This window comes from Cervus elaphus, chromosome 18 (genome assembly GCF_910594005.1).
Source record: "Cervus elaphus chromosome 18, mCerEla1.1, whole genome shotgun sequence".
Lineage (NCBI taxonomy): Eukaryota > Metazoa > Chordata > Mammalia > Artiodactyla > Cervidae > Cervus > Cervus elaphus.
In genome coordinates this window covers 90,166,028-90,184,381 of record NC_057832.1, presented here as the reverse complement: position 1 = coordinate 90,184,381, position 18,354 = coordinate 90,166,028, and the positions used below count along the sequence as shown (strand labels likewise).

General features: G+C 35.1%; 1 pseudogene; it reads left to right on the top strand.

Annotated features, from left to right (window-relative positions):
- The first annotated feature begins 14,586 nt into the window (after positions 1-14,586).
- Positions 14,587-15,271, top strand: LOC122674326 (annotated as a pseudogene).
- Positions 15,272-18,354: the final 3,083 nt, after the last annotated feature.

Genomic DNA, 18,354 nt, shown 5'->3' with positions numbered 1-18,354 from the left:
AAGGGTATCTTATAAGTGATGTTCACTCGTATCACAATAAGTCTCTTAGTGGTAATTTGTGCATGAATTTGGGTAGTGAGAATATTATAAATGGAGTATGGAAGAGATAACTTATGCACATAGTAACATACTAGTTTGGGAGTAAAAAATCAGTCCTTCATCCGTGAGGATTATCAATATATTTATGCTTTAAATTCAAGCTATAAAAATGACCTATTTTTTAATCATGTAGAAGCATTAAACTAGCAGGTACTTTATTTAATGTGGTGGTTTTCCACACCAAATTTTAGTAGAATGATATGTGTGATTTTAAAGCTGACTTGACAGCCCTCATGGGAAAGCTGCCTTCTGCACACCAGATTTGGTATACATTACAGTCTATGAAGGGAGTTGCAGCCAAGGACTCAGTGTCTGCTGGATGATCATGATTTTTCACATAGTTTTGTTGCTGGCTCAGGTGCCTTTATTTCTAGATTTCTTTATTTTTTTGAATTTAAGTTTTAGTTTATATTGGAGTATAGTTGATTTACCACACTGTGTTAGTTTCAGGTATATAGCAAAGTGATTCAGTTATAAACATATCTATATTCATTTTTTTCAGATTCTTTCTCATATAGGTTTTTATATAATATTGATAGAGTTCCCTGTGAACATCAGATCCTTGTTGATTATCTGCTTTAGATATAGAAGAGTAATGTATATATGTTCATCTCAAACTTATAGTATATTCCCCTCTCCCATATTTCCCCTTTGGTAAACATAAGTTTGTTTAAAAAAAAAAAAAGCCAGACACACTAGAAAAGGAAATGCTTATTTAAAGTCATACACTTAGTCTACCTAGCAGCACTTTATACACTGCCTTCTAAGAAACACAACATTCCCAGGAAATGGATGTTCCATTTTTGGTTTCAACCATTTCAGGAATTCTTACATATAAATATCTTAAGTAAATATAAACCAAAAGCTAAATGTCACCTATAACTGCCCAAAAAAGATGAAAAATACTGAGTAGAGAGTTCCCATTAATAAGCACCATATACAATGCAGCCAATTAATTTAGAAAAATATGGTCATTAAAAAGGCCTCAGAATAGTCTGGAAATGTTAAGAAAGGTTTGTATAGGCAATAATATATATATATTTTAATTTTTCATAGCTACCTGTTTAAAATTGAATGAGCAATGGTAATGAAAACCTAATATTTATGCTCCTTACTAAATATCAAAACTGTACAAGGTTTATTACTAAGTCATCTCATTTAAGCATGCTTTCATGAAAACTGAGGAGACTATTTTTCTCGCCCTGCGGAAACTGAGCAATGATATTTTCAACAGCTCACAATTCAAGAGAAACTTGAGGTCATAATTGCCATAGACAGTTTTCTTTGGTGACAGATGATCGTACTTATTATCCATTTCAATCACAGCACATTCTCTTGCTGTGGTTAACTGCCTTACTCCCCACAGTTTTGGCAAGATGATGTAAAACTAAGTCATTTAATTAATCTCAATTCCTGACTGGTTAGTTCAATCTAACTTATTGTTTACATATTTCTGACTATTTTACATTTGGCTGCTAAGAAATGATAGTCTAAATGCATCCAAAATAAAAGTGGGAAAAGGGGGGATTTAGTAAATAATAAGCATACACTTTGCCAGCCTTGGGAGCATATGTAAATACAGAGATTTTTTTCAGCCATCAGTTAACTGATTCAGATCACATAGCACTTATGCTGAGCTATTGAAATTTAATGTTTCAACTATATATGTCTTAAACGTAGTTTGTAACTCAGATCCATTTCCCTTTACTCCCTTTGCCTCACTGTGATAAAAATAGCTCCTTCATAGTCTTATGTTTTCTTGTGGTTGTTTGCCTTTTGGAAAGAATAAGATTTACCAAAGATGAGAAAAATGAATCAGAAACCGGAGTGTATTAAACCAAGTTTCAATTTATGTATTTATTTTCACATTTTATATATATATATATATAATTCTCTCTTTTCATTTTAGTTTTCAAGATAGCTTTTTAAGAAGTAGAAGACTAAGGAGAAGAGGGAAACTGTAGTTGAGAGAGACAGAGAGAGACAAGCAGGAAGTGAGGGACATAAAAATAAAACTAATGAATATAAGCAATTGTCGACGTTCTGCTCTGTTAATAATATAGTATTATTTATGAACATATTATCTAGTTATACAAAAATAAAGCCCTAAAATGTTTTCATAACAATCTATTCTCCAAAAGATAAGTTCTCATTAGTGTAAATTAATATTTTCTTTTAGATAAAACTATATGAAGAATATATTAATAAAGGATAAAAATATATTCAATATATTGATGAATACTATATTGGTAAGAATTCACTATAACCAAAATTATGTTCCTCTGCATTTAAATCTCCCTCTTTCTTGGTTCCAAGGTCTCCAGCTACTACAACAAGGCTGGGAGTCAGAAGCACCTTGAACATTACTTTAAGAGATGTTATGAACACAAAAGGAAGTTTATAAAGACAAAACTGGTAAACTGAAACAATATATGATAAAAAGAAACAAGTGAACTGAGTCATTGAGTGAACTGGCTTTCTGCTAATTGACCTAAAGCCAGTATTGCTTAAGCCCGGTTCTTCTAGAGATAACCAAAATTTCCTTTGTACATGTCTTGAACTTAGCTACACTCAGTCTATATGGAAAATAGTCCTTCCATCTGGTCTCCATTATGCCATGCCACAAATATTATCCTCATTGAAGTCAGTTTAGTTTTTCAGGCTTGTCTTCTACCATTTCACCAACATTTTATCCAACAATGTTATCACCAATATTTCCAAAACTCCCAGGGAAACTGTGTAACACTACATCAAGTAAACAGAGCCCACTTATTAGGAATACAGATCTTTGATTAAAGATTTAAAATTTGTTTTAACATGCAAACTTTCCTCAAAATTCATTTTATAGTTTTCTGAATATTTACTTTTTAATGGCCCACTGAGTTATTCAGTAGAAATTCTGCTGAATCTTCTTTGCATATAATATTTATTATAGTTATCTACACATTTACATATATCTATCTTCATTTCCTTATCTCTGACATTCATGATAAATAAGTTATACTCAATATCCCAAAAAGAAATTCTTATGTGGCTCCATAAAGTTAACTACTTATAAACCTAAATAATTTATGTTAATAAAACACATTATTTTGACTCTCCAAATAATTTTCATTTGTGTAACGATACGATCGCAAAGGTTTTACAAAAGTAAAAAATGCTTAAATATTTAATAATGATTTAAAAGTCAATAAAATTAAATTCCAAAATATGGGTAAGAAATTTTCACATAACTACTAAAATTTTTTCAATAATAAAAAAATAGCAGTCTGTTGAAATTTATTTAAAAATATATTCTGCATTTTCACCCAAAACATACTCCATGTTGCTATTGTTCAGTTGCTAAGTCGTGTCTGACTCTTTACAACCCCATGGACTGTAGCCTGCCAGGCTCCTCAGTCCATAGGATTTTCCAGGCACAAATACTAAAGTGGATTGCCATTACCTTCACCTCATTAACATATATATATATATATATGTATATGTATATATAAAGTTGATAACTTTAATGCTTTCTATTATTCTAATAAAGTGAAATTTCAAAGTACAACTTGATATATAGCAGTTTTAATATTATGTATTAATAAGAGTATTATGTATTAATAAGTGCCTATGTACCACCAAGTGAAAGTGAAATTTGCTCAGTCATGTCTGACTCTTTGCAAACCCATGGACTATAAAGTCCATGGATTCTCCAGGCCAGAATACTGGAGTGGGTAGCCTTTCCCGTCTCCAGGGGATCTTCCCAACCCAGGGATCAAATCCAGGTCTCCCGAATTGCAGGTGGATTCTTTACCAGCTAAGCCACAAGGGAAGCCCAAGAATACTGGAGTGGGTAGCCTATCCCTTCTCCAGAGGATCTCCCCTGGATCTAGGAATTGAAAAGGGGTCTCCTCCATTGAAGGTGGATTTTTTTTTACCAACTGAGCTATCAGGGAAGTCCCTATATAGCACCAAAGCAATATAAATAACTTCTTTGTAAAATCAAAGTAATTAGAGAAACTATTTACATGAAAACATTACTTAACTTCTTTCTCAGAATTATTATCAAACTGGCTGGACTGGCATTTTTGTGCTTTATTTTAACAGACTTAGGAGGCAGTGTTTAAAAAATATCCTACACTGATCATTAAGATAAAGTTAAATAAAATATTTTATTCATAAATATTTTATAGTTTCTATATTAAAATAAGGCATTGAATGTCCTTTGAATTGTTCTTTTAAGTGCATATTTTCCATCCCCTTCCCAATGTGATTTCCAGCTCATTATACAAACAATATAAAGGAGGAAAGGGAAATCAGGAGGCAAGCAGTAGATGGTTTTACATAAGTTTACAATGGACTCTTGCTAAAATTTTTGCAAAAGAGATCTCTTTCCACCTTGGGAACTATTGTGGAGTCATCGGTTCATAATGGGATATGGGATGGTATCAGTTCATAATGGGATTGTATAAGTCTCTGCTCACAATAACAGAGAGAATGAAGGACAAGAATCAGGACAAATACATGGTTCAAGTAAGACATTTATTAAAGGTAGGTCCGGATCAACAGATGTGAGATTCTAGGCAGGATTCCTCCAAATCAGCAGTTTTTAAATATTTGGTTTAATCTTCGTTAATGTGAGCAAGTAGAAAACGGTCCACTTATTTAAAATGTATATTTCTTTCATTATATTTGAAATAGTAGAAATGTCAAAAATAGTAAGCATAAAAAAAATTGTATGCATAATACTGCAATTTAACTTACTATATGTTTGCAAATGTCTATATTATTGTTTTTCTATCATTCATGAAACAGATGTGGTAGTCATTCAGCTTGGATTCAAGATATTTACTTGCTTTCCATCCCCTAGGGTTGTCAGAATTATTAAAAAGAAAACAAAACAAACAGGAGAGTCAGTAAAATTTGAATTCCTGATAAATTGCATATAATTTCTAGTGGCAACACTAAATATTATATATCCTATATACTGCATATAAGTGTATCCCAATTTTTATACAAAATGTATTCACAGTTTATCTCAATTTCAGATTGAGTTGGATGTCTGGTATTTCATCTGGTAATCCTACCACTCCCATTTAGAAACTGTGGAACTCAATTCAATCTAAAATATAAGAGACAGAAATATTCTATGCTCAGAACTCTTCATGGGAAATACATTTTTTAAAGGATGGATTGCAGGCTAAAGGGGCAAGAAAGCTTCTGGTAGAAGATAAAACTGGAGAGTTTAGGCTGTTAGCTATTCTAGACATGAGTTGAAGGAGATTTACACATGGAAGATGGTGGAACAGCTAAACAGAAGACAGAATTATAGGATTTAGAAGTGGTAAAATCAACAGGGAAAGCTATTTGTCTAAACTAATGGAAGCTAAAGCTTTAGGGTGCTAATGTAACAAGGATGCTTTCTGGAGAAGCTGTGCAACTTCTGATTAGTCCACTTGCAACATCCTATGTGTCCCCAAAATCAGTCTTCACAAAACAGTCAGAACAATCTTTTCTAAAGCAAATATGATTTTGTTGCTTCCACGCATAAGATCCTTCTATGACTTCCTTTATCTATTAGAATAAAACTCATTCTTCATCTGGCCCTTGCTTCAGTTTCCAGCTACATATACTAACCTCCTCCCCGCCCATCCTCAAGTTCAAGTAGAGAGAATAAAATAATGTAGTCTCACGTTTTCAATGTCCAAATCCAGCAAATAGTTGTTCACGGCAGTCTCATTTCACTATGTCCTCACCTAGAACCTGATTGTTATTATTTTGGGACAATGCCCATTTCCTTCTAAAATACTCAGTGTGTGTGTGTGTTAAGTCACTTCAGTCACATCTGACTCTTTGCAATGCTATGCACTATAGTCCACCAGGTTTCTCTGTCCATGGTATTCTCCAAGCAAGAATACTGGAGTGGGTTGCCATTTCCTTCTCCCAGGGATCATCCAGGCTTAGGGATCAAACCCGCATCTCCTGCATTGGCAGGTGGGTACTTTACCACCAGCTTCACCTGGGAATCCTAACAATTCAGTATGTATCACTAAGGATATGTACTCTTTTAGAAAACTTACTGCAACTTAAATTTGAAATATGTTTGCATGATTGATTCACATCTGTCTCCCCCTCTGGACTGTAAACTTCAAGAGGATAGAGACTGCATCATTTTTTTAATTATCACTGTATTACAACATCTAATACATTCTGAGCAAAAAGCAATTTCTCTGGCCTATCAATAGGTGCTGATTGAATCATTTCATGTAAGCATTTTTAATTTTACCTTATCCTTTTTAGTTTACATTTTTCATCAATGTGTTTGTAGTTTTATTTTGCAACTAGAACAGAAAGTACTACCAAAGGGTAACATCCATTAATACCCAGATGGTTGATTAGCAGGCCAAATAAATTTACTACTTCTGATTCAATTGTAGCCTAAGGGTTTCCCTTCAGAGAAGGCTAATGAATGAATGCCTAACAGAGCTCCACTTAGAATGCAATAAAATACTACAGAAAGTTTCCTCAAATGTTGTCACAGCATATAAAATTTGTGGAGTGAATATTTAAAAAAATAAAATCTAACAAGATGAAATTTAATAAGAAAAAAAATGTAAATTCCTATATGTAGTTAAAAAACACCTCATAATTCCCAAGTATAAGCATAAGATATAACTGGAGGTGAGGCAGTAGAGTCATTGTGTTTAACTATACAAAGAGTGATTTATCTAGAAAAAGGGTTAGGTTTACTCTAGGTGGCACTATGAATAGAATTAGACTAAAGTGATTAGAGAGGAAAAAAATCAACTCAAAAATTAAAAGAAAGTTGTGCTAAAAATAAGACCTACCCAAAAATATTAGACAGAAGTGTTAAAAACTAGGTTTTACTTACTTTCCCTTTTTCAGTGTTTGTGTGTTCAAGCATAAAGTAGGCAAGCTCTGGTAACTAGCATACAAAGGGATCAAGAACACTGGATAAATTATCAGACTATAAATCTATAAGATACTTCCAACCATTAATCTTTTAAAAAATTCTTTTAGGGTAATATGAAAGGTGAAAAATATTCTTAAACACTTCCTAAAAATGACAAAAAAAATTATACAAGTCATTTATCAATAACATAAAAAATTTTAAGGATATGGTACTTCATAAGTCTTAGGCTTATCAGAGGAAATGCCATAAACTAGAGCACTATACTGATGAAAATATATTAGATTTTCACCTGAAATTTTCTAGAAATAAACTGACATATATAAATAATTAGCTAAATATTAATTTTATCATAAAAATGTAATAAATTTTAAAATATGAATGTATAAAGGGTCTTTACCATTTAAGAGGTAACCTAGGCTAATTCTTTTTAAACATGTTTTTAATTGGAGGAAAATTACAATTACAGTGTTATGTTGGTTTCTGCTGTACAACAGTGCAAATCAGCTATAATTATACATGTATCCCCTGCCTCTTAAGGGTCCCTCCCCTACCCCATCCCACTCCTCTAGGTCATCACAAAGTACCAGGCTGGGCTCCCTGCTTTATATAACAACTCACCGGCTATCTATTTTATACGTGATAGTGTATATATGTTGATCCTGCTTTCTCCATTCATCCCCCACTGTGTCCACAAGTCCATACTCTACATCTGCATCTCCATTCCCTCCCTGTAAACAGGTTCATCAATACCATTTCCCTAGATTATATATATATATATATGTGTTAATATGCTATATATATATGATCTAGGTTCATCCACCTCATTAGAACTGACTCAAATTCATTATTTTCTATGGCTGACTAGTATTCCTGAGAAAACTACAATTCTGAAAGACACATGTACCCCATTGTTCATTGCAGCACTGTTTACAATAGCCAGGACACGGAAGTAACTTGCATGTCCATTGACATGAATGGATAAAGAAAATGTGGTACATAATATACAATAGGCTAATTCATGTAAAAGTTCCTCAAAATGTCTCTCTAGCCTCTCACTAAACATATACAAGTCTAAAGAATCTATTCTCTCAAGAAGTGGTTTATGGAATGTACTTTAAATGTTAGAAATTCTTTTATGTTAAGTTAAATCTTCCTTCCCTATAATTTTCCCTTTTTATCCTAGTCCTATCCTCCAGAACTTCTCCCAGTTCTATCCAAACTTTCCTACATATGTGAGTCCTTAAAATAATCAAAGATCACTAAAGCTCCTAATTTTCCTTCTCCAATGATGCCTCCTCATGTCCTGATTTCCAGATAGTAACCCAGAAATGTGCTCACTGCTTGCCCTTGAACATTCTTTGATTTGATTAAAGGACCCTCAAAAGAGAGCTTTCCAGAAGAGAGCTCAGTACTCCAGGTAAAGTCTGGCCAGCAGCACAAAATAAATAAGCCTCCTCTGTCTCATTTCTGTTAATGCAAGTCCACAAAATACCATTGACTTACATCAAGCTTATTAGCAACTAAGTTTTTTTTTTTTTTTGTACTGCTGTTAACTATCAGTGGAATTGATTAACGATTAACCAAAGTTGTAAATCCTGTAAAAGCTTCACCCATTTTTAAGAAACAAATGGATTTTATTCAATTAGCAAATAATGAGTCAAAGTGCTATTAATATTTCCATTTTAAAATGAGAAAATTAAGATACAGATTACAATGAGATATCACCTTACACTGGTCAGAATGGCTATCATCAAAAAATCCACAAACACCAAATACTGGAGAGGGTGTAGAGAGAAGAGAACTCTCTTGAACTGTTGGTGGGAATGTAAATTGGTACAGCCACTCTGGAAAACAGCATGGAGGTTTCTTAAAAAAACTAAAAATAGAGCTACCATATGACCCTGCAATCCCATTCCTGGGTATATATCCAGAGAAAAACATGACCGCAAAAGATATATGCAACCCCATGTTCACTGTAGCGCTGTTTACAATAGCCAAGACATGAAAGCAACCTAAAAGTCCATTGACAGGGGACTGGATAAAGATGTGGTACATATATACGATGGAATTTTACTCAGCCATTGAAAGAATGAAACAATGCCATTTGGGCAACATGGATGAAAACTAGAGAGTGTCATACTGAGTGAAGTAAGTCAGACAGAACAGGAGAAATATCATATGATACCCCCATACTTGGAATTTGAAAACAAATGATACAAATGAACTTATATTTAACAGAGAGAGACTCCCAGACTTAGAAAATGAATTTATAGCTGCCGGAGATGGGGGTGGCGGGGAAGGGATAGTTAGGAACTATAGGAAGGTCATGTACACATTGCTATATTTAAAATGGATAAACAACAAAGACCTATTGTACAGCACATGAAACTCTGCTCAATGTTATGTGCCAGGCTGGATGGGAGGAGGTTTTGGGGAACAATGGATAAACTCATTAAAAAAAAAAAAGATACAGATTAAATGACGCATTGAAGCCCATAACCAGAGATTAACAGAGATTATTCTAGAATGATCCACGGCCTAGATTCTGCACATTTCACTACACCACCATGCCCTCTCATGTGTTTTCCATGATTTTTATTGTTAACACTGCTTATAACAAAATTCTTCATATAGCAATATGTAATCACTAAATAGAAATATATACTCTTCATTACTTGTATTTTTATCTTCCTATGTACAATTTAAAGTATATGAACAGAGGGTGGTGGTTTGTTTAGTACTTTGGAATGAGAGGCTTTTCTTAAAATACATATTTTTAAAAACTATCTTTAATTCAAGCTGACAGGTAATTTTTCTTAAGAGTCTAGAATGATGAAAGTAGCATTTTATGCTAAGACTCTTGAGACAGTAAACAAAATAAGAATTATGTGCTTAAACCAAAACTTATGAACTATGGACTCAAAATTTATTAGCATGGAACTAAAAGCCATTTTAAAAATTGAAAATGATACAGTTTTCATCAGCTTTTCCGTTTCTTTCCAGAAGTGAACTGAAAAAAATCCATTAGAGCTGCAAATATATTTCAGCAGGGAGAGTTCAAGTAGGATCCTGATGAAGAGACTGTGGTTGATGCCTACGAAGCAACAGCAAGGCCCTTGAACCAGATATCTGAAGAAACTTGATATGTGTAATTTATATATCATTCAATAGTTTTGGAAAATCATTACTTTCTTAAATTGCCATAGACATGTACATAGCTATAGCTGCAATTAATTATTTCTGTAAGTTATTGTGATAAATTACAGGAAAATATTGCAAAGGTATTTAATTGAGAATCACATTTTCTCTGAATTCACTGGGACCTCCACACACCATTCTGGAGCATCTTGGGGAAAACAAGATCCAAGTCTGTCATCTGCAACTACTAATTATCTCTCATGAGTGAGGACACCCTGGCCTAGCTATGTCAGGGCAATCATCATGGCTTTACAAATGATGCTTATTTTGTAATTCAGCCATCTATGACAACTCAACCGCTTACCTACCCTGATGATGACACTCTCTCACCCTTATGGTCATATGAAGGTTTGCCATCTTACCTTGTCATACTTTACTGCATTCTCTTGCCTCCTGCTCTCAGAAGTCTCATGTGGCCCTGTTGGTTTGATTCATATTCTGCAAAATGTAAAGGTTTTCGTCTATAAAATATTCATTAGATAATAGAACAAATTTTTGTCCCTATTGTTTTATTCTCTTTCAAGGACAATAAAGAAAAACGGTCTGTTCTTTCCCTCAGAAACTTAAACATCTATCTCCTCTAAAGACACAAAGCTTGCAGCAATTGAAGTAGCTTATATTTTCAATCTATTTTGAATTATAATTGCAGTATTTTATATTTTTAATCTATTGTGAATTATTATAAAATCATGGCAAGTACACAAGACTTAAAGATTTGCCAACAAATCCAGATAATGTCATTTATTACGGTAACAAAATTACCTTTTTGAGTTTGGATTTCTTCACAGGAATTAACACAACATCTGTTATCTGAAAGGTATTATGATTGGTAAAATTAGTCAAAATAAGTGAAAACTCCTGGCCCAAATTCTGACACTTAGTAGTCTTCCTAGATATTTGTTAAATTGTAAGCAACCAATTCAGTTAGTGTGATACTTGACTTTTTCCAAAATTCTTTTGACAAAGACTGACTGTTTTCAAAGTCCCAACCATACTGCAGGATGAGCAAATAAAAATAATTAATCAGGGCACAAGATATATTACAGTAACAAAGGTGATATGATCTCTGCAGAGTAAATGAAATGTGTATTACTAATTATACTTTGCATATTGACAACATGACTAAAAAATGAAAGTGAAAGTCACTCAGTTGTGTCTGACTCTTTGTGACTCAGTGGGCTAGTACAATCCACCAGTCCACAGAATTCTCTAGGCCAGAATACTGGAGTGGGTAGCCTTTCTTTCCCTTATCCAGGGGATCTTCCCAACCCATGGATCAAACCTAGGTTTCCTACATTGCAAGAGGATTCTTTACCATCTGAGCCACTAGGGAAACCCCTCTCTGTTCTCTAGGGGATCTTCACAACCCAGGGATCGAATCAGGTTTCCCACATTGCAGGAGGATTCTTTACCAGCTGAGCCACAAGGGAAGCCCAAGAATACTGGAGTGGGTAGCCTATCCCTTCTCCAGGGGATCTTCCCGACTCAGGGATCGAATCAAAGTCTGCATTGCAGCTGGATTCCTTACCAATTGAACTATCAGGGAAGAAGCCTCACGAAAAAGTAACCCAGCACAAATTTTACTTTAAAAACAGTCCAGAGATTATTTCCAAAGCAATGTGTTTTATATTCTTTGTTTTCCAATTCCATATCAAAAATAAAGATTGAAAATTTGTAGCAAACAAAAAGACTTAAAGAGTGATGACTGTAGGTCACAGAAATCTGAAATTTGATTGGAAAAAATAAAACTTTCTTATAACACCTGACCACCCCCCCACACCCCATCACTTCCTTACTGATGCCATAAGTTACTCTTGATGGATTTAAGGAAGCATAATCAGATTCAGTTGTTGACGATAAATAAGCTATGAATTTCAGATACAGAAATATAATGTTATTGAGCACAAACAATGTCTACTTTAACTTTCTTCAAAAGGATAGGATTCTTGCATTTGTACCTCTAAAGAGAACTTGTGGAAAAAGTTTAAGGTAATGTTCATTTGTTCACTTGAATGAATAAAATCTATATAACAGAACAGTGACTACCTACACGGAATACTACCATAGAATTTATACAGATCTATAGGTATGCTTTAAAATTTCTATAACACAGCAAAAAATTAATTTTTAGAAACTGATAGTAAACATATTTTTCATGAAATTATATGGATGAAGGTGATTCCTGGGTTCAGTTCTATCCGTTTTCAGAGAAATCTTAAAACCATACCTCTTGAGAGGTAACTATTTAATGTAAGAATAATGCATTAAAAATAAATGTAAATAATAATACAAATAATAAATATAAGACCAGTTAATGTCAGAATAACACATATACTCTATGCACTTAAATAACAGAAGACTAGTGTCATTCAGTTCAGTCGCTCAGTCATGTCTGATTCTTTGAGACCCCGTGGACTGCAGCACACCAGGCTTCCCTGTGCATCGCCAACTCCCAGAGCTTGCTCAAACTCATGTTCATCAAGTGATGCCATCCAAACATCTCATCCTCTGTCATCCCCTTCTCCTCCTGACTAGCTTGGGGGGCTTTTTAGGGTACAAGGCATATTTATATAAAATATATATGGACAATATTGAGCAGTTATTTTTCATTATTTCTACAAACTGTTTTCAGGGTAAATTGCCACCTTTCTAAATAGGAAATAAAACAACTGAAAGAATTCCGCCTTCCTAAAGAACACATGCTTCCCTGGTTGCTCAGTGGTAAAGAGTCTGCCTGCTAATGTAAGAGACATGGGTTCAATCCCTGGGTCGGCAAGATCCTCTGGAGAAGGAAATGGCAACCGACGCCAGTAATCTTGCCTATATTCTTGCCTGTCTATGGGCAATTCCATAGACAGAGGAATTGGCTGGCTATAGTCCATGCGGTCGCAAATAAGTTGGATACAACTTAGCGACTAAACAACAGAAGGACACACATCAAGTTGAATACCTGCTAGGATTTAAATTTAGGAGTCATACTGAAGTTGCCCAAATCTCACAACTTTTGATACTGGTAAAGGTGATCAGAGGTGACAGAAGATGAGATGGTTGGATGGTATCACTGACTCAATAGACATGAATTTGAGCAAACACTGAGGGATAGTGAAGGACAGGGAGGCCTGGCATGCTGCAGTCCGTGGAGTCATGAAGAGCTGGACACCACTTAACAACTGAACAAAAGGCAACCAAGAGGCTGAAAGGCTAAGGAAGTCTAAAAAGGGATTAGTTCTGAGATACTCTTCCAATCAGACCCTGGTACATCATTATCAAGGACTTCCTAGCTCTTAGACAGGAAATCGAAGTTACCACTAATCCATCTGAACTTCAGGTTTTATTCAAATTTGACAATAATTGTTTTTTCTTCTCCAGAAAATGTATTATTTTTTCCTGTCTAAGACATGAGGGAAATCTTCGTGTCTTATGACTTCTTTTACTATATACTTTTCTTAGAGATATATCATTTACTTATCAAGCAGTACAAAGAAAACCCTACAAGGTGTTGATACCTGACTTTGACAGCTACTCACGATGTATCATAACATTACTTTGGTAGTGACTCACCATGAATAATGATACTCCTCCTTTCACTTGTTAACGTATTTTATTTTATAATGTGGTCTGCTGTTGCTGCTGCTGCTGCTAAGTCGCTTCAGTCGTGTCCGACACTGTGCAACCCATGGATGGCAGCCCACCAGGCTCCTCTGTCCCTGGGATTCTCCAGGCAAGAATACTGGAGTGGGTTGCCATTTCCTTCTCCAACACATGCATGCATGCTAAGTCGCTTCAGTCGTGTCTGACCCTGTGCGACCCCATGGACAGCAGCCCACCAAGGCTCCTCTGTCCATGGGATTCTCCAGGCAAGAATACTGGAGTGAGTTGCCATTTCCTTCTTCAATAATGTGGTCTACTTTCCTTTAGTTCATTGTAACTCTTATATTAAGTATCTCATTCTTATATGTAACTTGATTTAGTTATTTGTTGTCTATAGCTTCCTCACTTGGGTTATACCTTTTTCTTAAATTTTAGTGCATTTTTTTTTCTATTGAACACTGGCAAAACAGTCCATAGGGAAGGATAAAATCACAGTTCTCATATTCAAGGGAAATGAATTGTTGGATATGATTTACTGAAACTTAAGATGGGTCTGGATACCATTTTTATTACTTTTACTCACATAATACTTTTAGCATTGCATTTTATTCACTATTATAATCTTTATCATGAAAACTAATTTGGAACAATTTTCTGTTGCAATGGAAGGATTTGATAATAAAACTGATGGATGGAATTTGATATCTGTTCAAATGTTTCAAAAAGGAATAGGACTCTAAAAACTTTCTCTCCTCTCCTTTTGCTACCACACTGCCATGATCATGGGTCCTATGCACACTCCCAGGAAGGGCCTGTCCCAGTGGACTCTGCCAGACAACCACAGCATCTCCACCTGGCTAAAGCTGACCTCTGACAATGGGAAGGACAGATCTACAAACTGGCCAAGAAGGGCCTGTGTGCTACTTGCTGAGTCGCTTCAGTCATGTCCAACTCTGTGCGACCCTATGAACTGTAGCCTGCTAGGCTCCTCTGTCCATGGGATTCTCCAGGGAAGAATACTGGAATGGTTGCAATGCCCTCCTCCAGGGGATCTTCCTGACCCAGGGATCGAACCTACATCTCTATGTCTCCTGCACTGGAAGGTAGGTTCTTTGCCACTAGTGCCACCTGGAAAACCCAAGAAGGGCCTGACTCCCTCACAAATAGGTGTGACCGGAGAGACTCACATGGTGTTACAGCAGTACGTTTTGTGACAGGCAATTAAATCTTGAGAACTCTTAAGTCCAAAGGACTTGCTCCTGATCTTCCTGAGGATCTTTAGCATTTAATTAATACAGCCGTTACTGTTGGAAAGCATCTTTAGAGGAACCAAAAGGATAAAGATGCTATATTCCACCTGATTCTGACTGAGAGCCATATTCACCGTTGGCTCAATATTATAAGACCAAACGAGTCTTTCTCAATTGGAAATATGAGTCATAAACAGCCTCTGCTATAGTTGCATAAATTTATCTACTGTACTCAAGCAATAAAGCTATTGTATTAACTACATAAAAAAGCTTCCTCTAGATAATGACCTTTCTTTTTGACAACAGAATGATGTTTAAGACATTAGATTTTTTTTCCTGCAGTTCCTATGTAATTTCAGGTTTCAGAGACCTGTTATATCTGGCAGTCTCAATTTTAGTTCATTAGTTCACATAAGAAAATATAGTTTATTTACGGCAAACCTTGGTAACATGCAACTAGAAATTTTGAAAGGGAGAAACAAAAAGAAGCATTTCAAGATAATATCAGTGAAGATATCTTTCTTTTGATTACATAAAACAGAATGTTATTAAAGTGCAACTCAGAAAAAATGTACATGTAATTATTTTAATAACAAATCCTCTATAAAATACCTGTCTAGACAACATAAGTTATTTGGAGCAAGTAATATTTCTTGAAACATTTATTATGATCATTTAACTTCACAGGATCTAGAAATAGTCAAATTATACCAATAAATTTGGAGCACTGTGAAGTATAATTACTCCTATATAACACTATTGTACTTGGCTTCTAAATCTCACCTTACTGTTTTTCTTTTATTCTTGTTTTACTATTTTTGATGTTATCTTTGTGTTATATGTATTTACAATCATCAAGCCTTTTAAAATAAAGCATATTAGAAAATAAATGAAGGAATGTACACATACAACCTGAGAGCCAACTCCGTTTAGAGTAGCAAAAATGACTTCAGCTATCATCTAGAATTGACCATCTCAAATTGGCCAGACTTCCTGTAGAAAATCGTTTTCTTCTTCTCTCAACTAAAGACACAGAAGAGTTAAATAGACCAGGAGTCTGTAAACATTTTCTATAAAGATACAGAGAGTAAATATTTTAGGATTTGTTGGCTACCTATATTCTTTGTCACATATTCTTGAAGTTTCATTTTTTTTAACCTTTAAATATATAGTACACCAATCATAGTTTACTATTGTATATAAACAGGCCTTGGACTTACTTTATCTAGTAAGTGTGTGTGACTGCTAAGATGCTTGAGTCTTGTCTGACTCTTTGTGACCCTACGGATCATAGCCCACCAGGCTCCTCTGTCCATGGGATTCTCCAGGCAAGAATACTGGGGTGGGTTGTCATGCCCTTCCCCAGGAGATCTTCCCAACCCAGGGATCACATCAACATCTCATTAGGTCTCCTGCACGGGCAGGTGAGTTCTTTACCACTGGAAAGCGCGAAGGTATTTTGGAGGCTGCATCCTTCTTACTCAAGGCTGTCTCACACTGCCATGGCATTAACTCTCAAGAAGCCAGGTCTCCTGGTCTGATCGGCACTCTGCTACCATAATGGGAACCTCAACTACAATCCTCAGTAGTTCCTCTCTGAGCAAGAGTTAGTAAACTGTGGTCATGAAGTATACTAAGATTTGGAGTTGTACAACATTGATGCAAATTCTAGCTGTGTGTCACCCTGGCAAGGAGGCCTTGTTAAAGTTAAGGACAAGATGTTCCATTTCCTCCCTAGTAAAATGGGAACACTAAAACCGGTGTTATGTCAATGAACTCAGATGAGATAACACTTGAGAAAACAACTTCCCAGAGCGTAGAGTACTATATAGCCTCAGACCCTGTCAGTTTCCCTCATCCTCTGGACAGCGGCCCAGCAGCAGGAGCAGCAGTAAGTGCTGACATCTTGCAAAAGCCAGTGCTGCAAGTACCAGGCTATTCCTTTCTCTAGGAGTAGGCAAGCTTAGCATTACTCTCAGACTTCTTTCTTTCCACTGAACTCACTGTTGTAGTTGTTCAGTCACTCAGTCATGTCCAATTCTTCGCAATCTCATGGACTGCAGCACACGCTAAACTCATTATCTGCAAGCATTTATCAGGGCATGGTTATTTGTTAAGGCAGCTAATCGAAATGTGAAGGCATGGAACTAAAAAAGCTATTTATGAAAGGCACATTATGGGGGTCTATTAAAGATTGTCTCCTACCCTCCCATTACTTTTGTTTTCTTTTAATGTATTTGTCCTATACTTTATTTATTACATATTACTAATTATAATAGGGACAGTTAAGTGGAGAATTTTGCCATTTTTAGGATATCTGGTTTACATTATGGCTCTCAGAATATGAAAAGGCTGGACTGAATATAATTTAATTTCACAGAATGTTTTGAAATATAAGGTAATATCTAGATTTGAGATAATATTTGAGATAAAAAATTTTCCTCTGAAAGCATATATAGCACTAGCCTCGCCTATCTGTTTCTCTACCCATGTTCATGCTTTCAAGATAACTTAGAAGTGAAATATCAATCTATCACTCACTTGTTTTGTTTTCTAACCATTTAGCTGCACATTCTTTCCAACCTCCTTATAAATGCCTCTTATGCTCTTTCCTTTGGCTTAGATTTTCATTGTCTTTAACATTATTTCCCAGTATTAGCTCCAAGCTATATATTGTTTAATTCAGTCCAAATCTCAATCCTCTGCTTTAATCCCTATTAATATGTTCAACAGTAAGACATGCAGGAAAACAGGTGCCCCTCCTTCCCCCACATCTTGTGAATAATGGCATTCTTGTTGGCCACTTCTGTGACCTGGCTGCCAACATCTCAAGTTCTCCATCTGCCATGACTCATGCTTAAATGTTTTCATATCTTAAATGCATTCAATTTCCTATAAATATATGGACCTCTTTTTTCACCTGTTAAAATTATGCATTAAATCTCTACCTCCTTTTTCATTTTTTCACAGCTCTATATCTACTATAACCTAGTTTGCTCACAGTTAGCCATATTTCCAGTTTCCATATTAATGTACATTATAGTTCTGATCACAGTATAATGTTCTACATTATTATTTCATTTCTAACAAAATGTACGAAGGTTTCAAAATATCACCATTACATTTTTATAACACTCTCTTTCTTTTTTCAGGGAAAAGTCTAATATAATTAAGGAGTCAATTGTCTGAGAGAAAAATAATACTGCCTCATAATAAAAATGTACATAATTAAAAATATTACAATTTGTATAACAAAATGTCACACAGCCATAAAATGGAGTCAAGCTAGTTTCCTATTTC